Consider the following 11,139-nt stretch of genomic DNA (forward strand, 5'->3'; position numbering starts at 1 on the left):
TCCTGTAGGAATGCGGAAATGCCCTTTCAAAGCCCCATTTCTGACAGCCGGCATGCAAGCCGTTACTGTGCAATGCTGTGTGAGAGAGAGACGCAGGGGAGAGGGGGGGTCTGCTGCTGTCTGAACTTACAAGACAGCATGCTGACGTGCTCAGCCCCCCAAAACCCCATTCTCTCTCCCCCCACATACACACAACACACTCCCTGTCACACTCCACCCCACCCCTCCCATTTGAAAAGCACGTTGCAGTCACTTGAATGCTGGGATAGCTGCCCATAATGCACCACTCCCAATGCTGCTGCAAGTGCCGCAAATGTGGCCACGCCAGTGCGCTGTCAGTGTGCTCTGCCATACTACCCCCCGCCCATTCCCCCCTCCCCCTTATGCCTGGCAACTCCCATGCCCAGTGCCCCTCTGGCCCACAGAGCCCTATAACCAGCACCCCCCACTGCCTAGTGCCCCTCTCACAGCCCCCCCACAACTGCCCAGCACTCCATATTCCTGAGGGAATTCAGCACCAAAACATTAAAAATTCTGTGCACTATTTTAAAATTCTGCAAATGTTATTTGTCAATAAATAAACGTGGAAGCTGCAGCCTGGCAGGGGGAGCCCAGGCCACTGGCTGCATGGAGGTGGGAGATCACCCTGCAGCCTCCCACCTCCCTTCCCAGGACAGGGACTCGACAGTGAGGCTGCACCCGACCCTGACACATTGTAAGGGATGGGCCTGCCCCAGAAACACCTTTGGGCACTGCCCCTCTGCGCCAGGTGCACCAGGTGTGGGAGGCAGGCTCAGCCCGTCAGGATCCAAGTGTGGAGGTGTTGACGTCACTAGGCATCACCCTAGGTAACTCGGGAGGGTGAAAGGCCACAAAGTGTCAATGAAGCCTTCCCGCACTAGGCCTAAGTGAACCAAACTCTATCCTTCCATGTTTAAACTCTAATCAACCTCAAAAGCCAGGTGCAATTGGAATATGTAAGCAACCAGTTATCTGTGTGCAACCCCCTGCTCAAGCAGTAATAATGAGGCCTGCATGTTTCTGGCTGAAGGGAAAAAGGACAAGATAACGGTTTAAAGAAGTTACTAACAAGCTAGGCTTATAGCTGCCAAGAATGACTTAACTATTACCAGGGACGGGAGGGGTAGAGGGAGGAATGGGGGGGAGAAAGGGCGGGCTAGAGGGGAAAGGGGGGGGTGAGGCTTAACTGCAAAATGTATAAAAGAAGAAAAACTGTTCCTGTTAATGTGCTTGATTTGAGACTTGCCAGTCTCCTTGCACCGCTTTGGGATCCCAAATAAACTTTGTTTGCTTCTCCCCCTGGTGTGTTTATTGGCGCGAAGCACACCGGGCAACGAACCCACTGTTGCTGTCCTCGGGCACTCTGTGCTGGCAACAGTTTTGGCGCCCAACGTGGGGCTCGAGGCTAAAATTTAGCCTTGCCCGGACCCCTCTCGGAGGTCAACAGATTGCGGCAACGACCGACGCCCAGCGCGCACCGGTGACTTTACCGGAGGCCTCGGCGGAGACGTGGTTTGGTCGACCCCGGAGGGCACAACGGTGCAACGCGCTTGAGTAGTGGAGAAGCAGCTGCGGGCGACGGTGGGGAACCGGTCCCATGGATAGGGCGACGGTGCAGAACCGGACCCTTGGATAAGGTAGGAACAGTCCAGTGGGGACTTTATCTGTCTTGACCTGGGGACGCCCAGTGTCTACCTGTTATGACCTGGGGACACCCAGTGTCTCCCTATGGGGCAGGGACAGAGTATGGCAGGCAGGGTAAGGTGTACACCCTTGGAATGCATTCTGGTGAACTGGAAAGTGTTTGGATCGGATCCGTTGGTTAAAAGTAAACTGAAAAGGTTCTGTACAGTAGACTGGCCTCAATATCAGCTAGAGGACCAGGTAAGGTGGCCACCGGAAGGATCACTTAATTATAATACGATCCTTCAATTATTTCTGTTTTGTCAGCAAACGGGTAAATGGAATGAACATATGTATGTACAGTTGTTTATGTTGCTAAGAGATAGGTTAGATATTTTGCAAAAGTGTAATTTGACTCCGACAGGTTCGGTAGTAGCTACTGTTAGTCCCCAGAAACCCCCCCCCCCCCAGCTGTAATGGCAGGTCCGGTGTCCCCTTCGGCTATCACACCCCCACCATATAAAGACAAGGTGTCTCAGGTCCCAGAGATTGCCCCCTCGGTGGAATTTTATCCGTTGATCACTGAGACCGTGGTGTCCAGACATGGCTCAGATAGGAATCAGGCCACTACTATGCAGGTTTACACCCATGTGCCTTTTAACCCGGTGGACCTAGCAGCCTTTAAGGCACAGGCAGGGGAATTCTCTACGAACCCAAGCAAGTTTATCTCGGTCTTTGAAGGGTGCCTGGCTAGCTGTAAGCCTGACTGGGATGATTGTAATGTCCTTATGCGGACCCTGCTGTCTGAGGTGGAGCGTAATCAGGTTGTGTCTAAAGAAAAGGAAAAGAGGCAAGCGAAAATGATGGTCGCAGCAGTACAGGCTGGTGGCAGGGGAAAATTCCAGGAAGGTGGAAGGGGCCAGGGAATGAGAGGACGTGGGCGCCCTGGCTCACAGGAAAGGTGTCTGGGTCGCAACCAGTGTGCCAGATGCCGGAAGGAGGGACATTGGAAAAATGAGTGCCCCGAAAGGGAAGGTACCCCTATGATGGCAGCGGAGGATCAAGAATAGGAGTGTCAGGGGAGACGGACTATCCTGCCCCTGGAACCCCGAGTAAACATGAGGGTGGGAGATTCGGACATAGACTTTTTAATAGACTCTGGAGCTGCACGAACAGCCGTAAACCAACCTCTGCAGCTGCCTGTGTCAGAGTCCCTCACTGTGGTGGGTGCCACAGGGAAAGGAACCAAGTGCCCAGTATATGCCACAGCGGAATGTGCTTTGGGAAACAGAACTCTATCTCACAAACTGGTTTTCCTCCCCGATTGTCCAACACCTCTACTGGGACGGGACCTGCTTTGTTGCTTAGGAGCCACCCTGCATTTCACCCAAGATGAAATAAACCTCACCTTACCCCCAGAGAATACCTGGATAATGACCCTTGCAATTGAGCCCTCAGACATGCAAGCCCCAGAGTGGAGCAAGTGGGAAGACAAAAGGAGGGTTAAAAAGCAGCTTTGCTGGACAGTGTTGGCCCAGGGATTTAAAAATTCCCCCACCCTTTTCGGCCAGGCCCTGGCCAGAGACTTGGAGGAGCGGGACAATGAGGACAGGGTCCTCCTCCTGCAATATGTGGATGACTTGTTAATTGCCGCTGTGGGTCTCATCCCTTGCCTTAAAGCCACTGTGAGCCTCGTGAACTTTGTTGGACTCCTCAAAAGTGGGTGTGCTCGTCCTGGTTTGTTGCTCCAAAGCTCTGTATAGAAGTTATTTTACTGGAAGGGTGCATAATGACAATGTGTATGTGTTCATTGTTGGGAAAAGGTGTATGAGTGAAGAGTGGAAGTTTCCTTTGTAAGTTAAAAGAAGCCAAGAAGGAGAGAAGGAAAAAGAACAGAACGAGTTAACTGAGGGAAAAAATATAGCTAGCAAGCTCAGTCCAAAGATAAGATGCTGGCACCATCCAAGGACACTGCCCAGAGCTAAGACTTGGCCGACAGCCAAGAAAAGGGGGGGCCTGAATGTGCCCAAGCAACTATGAGATCTGCAAAACACTGTCAGGCATTAATGAAATGTGTTAGGTTTCTTTTCTCACAGATAAAAGAAGTGCTACCCAAAGACCCTAGCAGCCCTGCCATTCATTGAAACAAGGAGACTGAGTCTACATAAGGTCCATCAACGAAAAACTGCTTTGGCTCCACACTGGAAAGGCCCTTTCCAAGTCCTGTTAACCACCAACACTGCTGTGAAGTACCAAGGACTGCCCACCTGAACCCAGGCTTCTCACTGTAAAAAGACCCCTCCACCTCGGGAGGACTCTCCAACTGATGATAAGCCTATTTAAAGACAGGGTGATGTGCTAGTAACCTCTCCTCTGTATGATGCTGAACCACACTGTTTCAGGAAAAGAGAAGAAGGAACACTTGCTTCATTGAAACCACAAAGTCCAGGAATTCCTGACTACAAAAGACATTAAGAACTGACCCTGGTGAAGAAACAAAGAATTATACGTTGGCAGGGAGGCTCTTAGACCCCTGGCCTCCCAGGTACAGGCTGAATGTCTAGTCTGCCAAAAGAACAACCCTCGAGCTGGAGTGTCAGTGCCATCAGCCACTCTGGAACCTACCCCAGGCCCGGGGCTGGTTTGGCAAATAGACTTTACTGAGTTCCCCTGGACCCAAGGATTCAAATACCTTTTCGTCTTGGTGGATCGATTCAGCGGATGGCCTGATGCCTTACCCCTTGTTTTGCTCCACATGCGTGCTCTCCCAAAGGGCAGGTTAGGGCTCAGTCCCTTCGAGATTATGTTTGGAAGGGCATGGCCTATGAACGGTACACCGGTTCTGGCAGGGGAGTGGGAAATGGGGTGTGGCTTTTTATCTCAGTACATGTGCTGTCTGTCTGCTGTTCTCTGTTCTCTCCACAGGTATACCAGAGATTTGCAGCCTCTCCCTCTGGATGCCCCTGTCCATTCCTTGCAGCCAGGCGATTCCGTTCTCATTTGGACCTGGAAGGACAAGCCTCTCCAAGAGAAGTGGAAGGGACCCCACACCGTCCTGCTGGTCTCCCACACAACAGCAAAGGTCAAGGGACACAAGAACTGGATTCAATCACTCCTGTCTGAAGGCAGTGCCCGCTCCTGAACGGTGGACCGTCCAGCCTACGGAAAAAGACTACCAGCGACGACCTGAGACTTAAACTGTTATTCAAAAGACAATAAGGCCTGCTGGGAATGCCCTGTGGTCTCTTTGGACAGTCGCAGCGCACTCCCCGTGAAAACTCTAAGCGTTGGTTGTGTTTACTCTCTCAGGGCCGGCCTAACCTGGTGGCTTGGTCCTTTTGTTTTTAATCTGCCTACTATTGATAAATGATATTTTGTGGGTATTTGGGGAATTGTAATTGTTAGGCCCTAGGGTCACCTGCCCAGCATGAGTTCAGGTCCAGGGTCTGCCACAGTGGTACTCTTTGCCATAGGGACACTCCTTTCGTTACCTCCCATTTCCCTCCAGGCACATGTGGGTTGGAAAGGGATCCCTACTAACTTGGAAACAAACACATATAAGTCCTTGAAGGTTTGCTTTGCCCAAGAGTTTAACCTCTCTAACTGCTAGGTATGCTCCCAAGTCCCGCACCACGCAGCAGGGTTACCCTGGAGGGTGGTCCCCCAAAATTGGTCAGATATCTGTTGGGGATGGTTCAGTAGGGGAAGAAATACCTCGGGTACCCCCTTGTGACAAAACTGTACCATTAAATCCCAGTATGCATTAAGGGACAACCCCTGGCTGCCCCAGGCAGCGTAAATCTTTGTATGCCACCTCAGAGCCCATTAAGGAAGGAGACAGGTTGGGTATAATCCTCCTCCCATCCCATGGGGTGGGACGACTAACCCAATTTTATCGCAGGCTCTCTGTGTTTCTCACCACATTCGCCAATGAAACCTTGGCCATAGAGAAGAGCCTTAACTCAGAGCTATACCAGCTCCGGTTGCTGTCCCTGAAAAACAGACAGGCCTTAAATTATGTTTTAGCCTCCCAGGGTGGGGTGTGTGCCTTTATTGGGAATGAATGTTGTACTTAGGTCCCGGAAAACTCACAGGACATTAACAAGCACGTCCTGTCGGCCAAACAGGCTTTCAAGCAGTGGAAGGCCCAGGAAAGGAAACCCACAGTTTTCGATTCCCTTTGAAGTTGGTTGCCCAACCTAGGAGGACTGGGCGGTGGCCTTGTGCGTCTCCTCCTCACCGGTGTGGTACTGTGCCTGGTCACCCTCCTCCTGATTGCTTGTTTTAAGATGCTCCTCCGTAAGCTTTGTGCCCCCCCGTTCCTCAAAAATCCCGGCATACCCTCTCATTGAAAACCCCAGCTTCATAGCACTTAATCATATCTTGTCCACAGAATATGAGAAAACTCAGCCAAAAGCTTGTTGAGTATTCTCAAAGGAGGGAGTTGTTGACGTCACTAGGCATCACCCTAGGTAACTCGGGAGGGTGAAAGGCCACAAAGTGTCAATGAAGCCTTCCCGCACTAGGCCTAAGTGAACCAAACTCTATCCTTCCATGTTTAAACTCTAATCAACCTCAAAAGCCAGGTGCAATTGGAATATGTAAGCAACCAGTTATCTGTGTGCAACCCCCTGCTCAAGCAGTAATAATGAGGCCTGCATGTTTCTGGCTGAAGGGAAAAAGGACAAGATAACGGTTTAAAGAAGTTACTAACAAGCTAGGCTTATAGCTGCCAAGAATGACTTAACTATTACCAGGGACGGGAGGGGTAGAGGGAGGAATGGGGGGGAGAAAGGGCGGGCTAGAGGGGAAAGGGGGGGGTGAGGCTTAACTGCAAAATGTATAAAAGAAGAAAAACTGTTCCTGTTAATGTGCTTGATTTGAGACTTGCCAGTCTCCTTGCACCGCTTTGGGATCCCAAATAAACTTTGTTTGCTTCTCCCCCTGGTGTGTTTATTGGCGCGAAGCACACCGGGCAACGAACCCACTGTTGCTGTCCTCGGGCACTCTGTGCTGGCAACAGAGGGGCTCAGTGTGGGGGGATCCAGGTGGGGCTAACAGGGTTCTGGGTGGAGCAGTCGGGGTGCAGGTGGCTCAGTGGGGGATCTGGATACACAGGGGCTCGTTGGGGGTTGATGGGGCAGTGGGACTCTGTAGAGGGGTCCAGGTGAAGGTGCTTGGGGCTCAGCAGGGGGTGTCTAGGTGTGGGGAGCTCAGTGGGAGGGCGGGTGCAGGGGAGGTGGGGCTCATTGGGGTGGGGGTCCAAGTGAAGCTAGCTGGGGCTCTGTGGGTGGGTGGTACAGATGCAGGGCAGGTGGGGCTAGTCAGGGGGAGGGTTCGATGGGGCTGCTTAATGGGCGAGCCTCAGCTGCTGCCAAGGGGATGCTGCATGCTGGGCTCCCGGTTCTCCCCTGTCCCCGCATCCCTCATCCCCTTCTCTTCCCCATCCCATACCCCTTCCCCACTGCCCATCTCCTCCCCATCCCACCCCCTTCCTTCCCTACTGCTTATTTCCCCCAGTCTCCCCACCCCGCCCCAGCACATGCACTCCCTGCTGTACAGAGAACAGGATGGCCCCTCCCAGCACACAGACAGGGAACACCACCGGCACTAGGACCCAAAAGGCTGCGTCCAGCTGCAAAGTCAGCAGAACTGAACAGCCCCCTCTTTCCGCCGGGCAGTTCTGTGGGGACTCCCCAGACACAGCTCCTACAGCCAATCCATCAGCACTGAACAAATACTGCAAGACTAATATCTCACAGGCCCGATTGCAGCAGAGAGCCTTTAAGCCTCACTGCGGGGAGCTTCCCCCCAGGGCCAGCTTTAGCAAGAGCGGGGCCCAATTCCTGGGGGCATGGCTTGCCGCAAGCCCCACCCCCAGGAATCGGGCCCCGCTCCGGCCGGAGCTCCAGCCGGGGTCGTGGGGCTTGGGTCTGGCCCGGAGCCGTTCAACCAGGGCCGGGCTGGAGCCGAACTGGGGGGCCGGGCCCGAGCCGGGCCAGACCCGGAGCCGAGCCGCGGGGGCCGGGCCCGGAGCCGAGCCGCGGGGGCCGGGCCGGGCCCGCGGGGGCCGGGCCGGACCCGGAGCCGCTCAGCCGGGGCCGGGCTCGAGCCGGACCCGGAGCCGAGCCGTGGGGGCTGGGCCCGAGCCGCTCAGCCAGGGCCGGGCTGGAGTTGAGCAGAGCCAGGCCGGGCCGGGCCGGAGCCGAGCTGAGCTGCGGGGGCCGGGCCGGAGCCGAGCTGGGGGGTCGGACACGGGCCGGGCCCGAACCGGGCCGCGGGGCCTGGGCCGGAGCCGAGCCGAGCAGGCCGGACCGGCGCCCCAGGGTCGGAGCTGCTGGTGCCGGAGGTGCTCGGCCGGGGCTGGACTGGATACAGAGGGACCTAGACAAGTTAGAGGATTAGGCCAAAAGAAATCTGATGAGGTTCAACAAGGACAAGTGCAGAGTCCTGCACTTAGGACAGAAGAATCCCATGCAACGCTACAGACTAGGGACCGAATGGCTAGGCAGCAGTTCTGCAGAAAAGGACCTAGGGGTTACAGTGGACTAGAAGCTGGATATGAGTCAGCAGTGTGCTCTTGTTGCCAAGAAGGCTAACGGCATTTTGGGCTGTATAAGTAGGGGCATTGCCAGCAGATAGAGGGACATGATCATTCCCCTCTATTCGACATTGGTGAGGCCTCATCTGGAGTACTGTGTCCAGTTTTGGGCCCCACACTACAAGAAGGATGTGGAAAAATTGGAAAGAATCCAGTGGAGAGCAACAAAAATGAATAGGGGGCTGGAGCACATGACTTATGAGGAGAGGCTGAGGGAACTGGGATTGTTTAGTCTGCAGAAGAGAAGAATGAGGGGGGATTTGATAGCTGCTTTCAACTACCTGAAAGGGGGTTGCAAAGAGGATGGATCTAGACTGTTCTCAGTGGTAGCAGATGACAGAACAAGGAGCAATGGTCTCAAGTTGCAGTGGGGAAGGTTTAGGTTGGATATTAGGAAAAACTTTTTCATTAGGAGGGTGGTGAAGCACTGGAATGGGTTACCTAGGGAGATGGTGCAATCTCCTTCCTTAGAGGTTTTTAAGGTCAGGGTTGACAAAGCCCTGGCTGGGATGATTTAGTTGGGGATTGGTCCTGATTTAGGCAGGGAGTTGAACTAGATACCTCCTGAGGGCTCTTCCAACCCTGATAGGCAGATAGACCCAGATTAGTCCATAGGAGACGGGGGGGGGGGAGGGGAGGAGCAGAGGAAGAGGATGCAGGCAACTGAACATGACAGGTGCTCATGAAAGGAGAGAGAGAGTGTTGGAGTGTCAGTTGGCCAACACAGAGAAGAAAGAGAGAGAGAAACCTAGGAGGAAGGAACAAAACTCAGAACAAGGAGTCACCCTCATGAACCCAACTACTGCTAGGGAGCAAACACCACTGCTGGCCAGAGAGATGAACAGCCCCCGCAAATGGCAACATCAACTCCCTTGAATCCACAGCTAGTCAGGAAACCCTTTTTCTTGTTTTTTTGTTCTTTTTTTAAACAAACCCACACCCAGCTAACGGGAAGTCCCTGCCTGGAGCCAGGGGGGCTGTGACCAGAGCCCTCACCAAACCAGACACTGATCTCACAGACAGTGACAGCTGCTCCGCTCCCAGCTGGACAGGTCTTGCCTGGCATCAACAACGCTTGCGCTCTCGCTCGCTTTCCATCTCACCACCGAGACGGACTCTGTCCCCCACCCCCACCACACACTTCTTTTCCCTTGGTGCCAAACACAACACAAGAAGGAAAAACAAAAGTTATCATCACAATCTGCCGTGATGGCCAGGCTCTCCTTCTCGCATCTCCCACACCCCAGGGCTCTACCCTGAACCCCCTTCCCATGATGTTGTCAGAGCTACAATTAGAAAGCACCCCACTGCACCTGCACCCAACATAATCACTCGGCACAGGAGACTCTTGTCCCTTCCACTAGTCTTAACCCCACAGAGCCCCAGGCCCAGCTAGGATGCACCTTATTTTTCTTTAGTACTGGGGCTCTCGTCCTCTCCTTCCTATCCCTCTTGGACTCCATCTGTGAGAGAGGACTGGGAAGTGTTACAGACACAGAGACCCTCCCCCAGCTCTCTCTGCGCCCTGGGCTCACACCTGGTTGTCTCCCCAGTCCTTGGCACTGTCCAGCATGTCTCCCTCCACAGAAGTCACCTGATGTCATCTTAGACTCCATCTTCATATTGCTCTTCTCCTTCCCAGAACTCCTGCTCTGCTCCTCAGACCTGTCTGTCCTCAGCTCTGCAGGCAGAGGGGAAGGGGCATCATGGGAACACACATGCCCCATTCCAGACACCACATGGCATCCACAGGGCTACTAAACCATGTCACCTTGTGCCAAAAACCACACCCCACCCCAAAGGAGCAAAACGCCTTTGTGAGCCCAGCACACACATACACACCAAGCCCAGCCAAATTGGGAGCTTGCCCCCCCTTCCCGGGCCTCATGGATGGAGAAGTTTGGTGGGCAGTGGGGGCCCCGAGGGACTGGCTCAGCGTGTGAATGAAGGACTGGGATATATGTGGGGGCGGGACAGTGGGGTTGGGGTGTCCAGGAGGACCCAAGGTAAGGGCCTAGGGGGATTAGGAGTATAGGAGAGTAGGGTTACCAAGTGCACTGTGGGACTGGGGGATTTAGAGAGCCCAGAGAGGACGGGTGGGGCAGGTTGGAGGGCCCCACGGGGGCTGAAAAGGGGAATCCGTCAGGTTGGGGGGTAGCAGAGAGTGGAGATAAGGGACTCGCACACTGGGGATGGAGAAGGCAATGGGGTGACAGGGACGTGGGGCCCAGCACTGGAGAAATGGGCTGGAGTCGATTGGGGCGGGGTGGGAGGAGGACGCTGGGGGAGGCAGCACATCGGCAGGGCAAAGGGAAAGGCCAAGGAGAGAGGACAAGGTGGGGGAGGGGAGCACTGGGGGATGACGGGGGGCTGAGGGTGAACTAGGGGGAGTTTGGGGAATCATAGAATCATAGAATCATAGAATATCAGAGTTGGAAGGGACCTCAAGAGGTCATCTAGTCCAACCCCCTGCTCAAAGCAGGACCAATTCCCAGCTAAATCATCCCAGCCAGGGCTTTGTCAAGCCGGGCCTTAAAAACCTCCAAGGAAGGAGACTCCACCACCTCCCTAGGTAACGCATTCCAGTGTTTCACCACCCTCCTAGTGAAATAGTTTTTCCTGATATCCACCCTGGACCTCCCCCGCCGCAACTTGAGACCATTGCTCCTTGTTCTGTCATCTGCCACCACTGAGAACAGCCGAGCTCCATCCTCTTTGGAACCCCCCTTCAGGTAGTTGAAGGCTGCTATCAAATCCCCCCTCATTCTTCTCTTCTGGAGACTAAACAATCCCAGTTCTCTCAGCCTCTCCTCATAAGTCATGTGCTCCAGACCCCTAATCATTTTTGTTGCCCTCCGCTGGACTCTTTCCAATTTTTCCACATCCTTCTTGTA

General features: G+C 54.0%; 1 long non-coding RNA gene across 1 annotated transcript; it reads left to right on the top strand.

The window, feature by feature from the left end:
• Positions 1-821: 821 nt before the first annotated feature.
• Positions 822-6,585, top strand: LOC135978173 (uncharacterized). The gene is made up of 2 exons (XR_010595595.1): positions 822-1,658; positions 4,570-6,585. It is a non-coding gene; the product is annotated as an uncharacterized LOC135978173 (long non-coding RNA).
• The last annotated feature ends 4,554 nt before the right edge of the window (positions 6,586-11,139 follow it).

This window comes from Chrysemys picta, unplaced genomic scaffold, assembly GCF_011386835.1.
Source record: "Chrysemys picta bellii isolate R12L10 unplaced genomic scaffold, ASM1138683v2 scaf154, whole genome shotgun sequence".
Lineage (NCBI taxonomy): Eukaryota > Metazoa > Chordata > Testudines > Emydidae > Chrysemys > Chrysemys picta.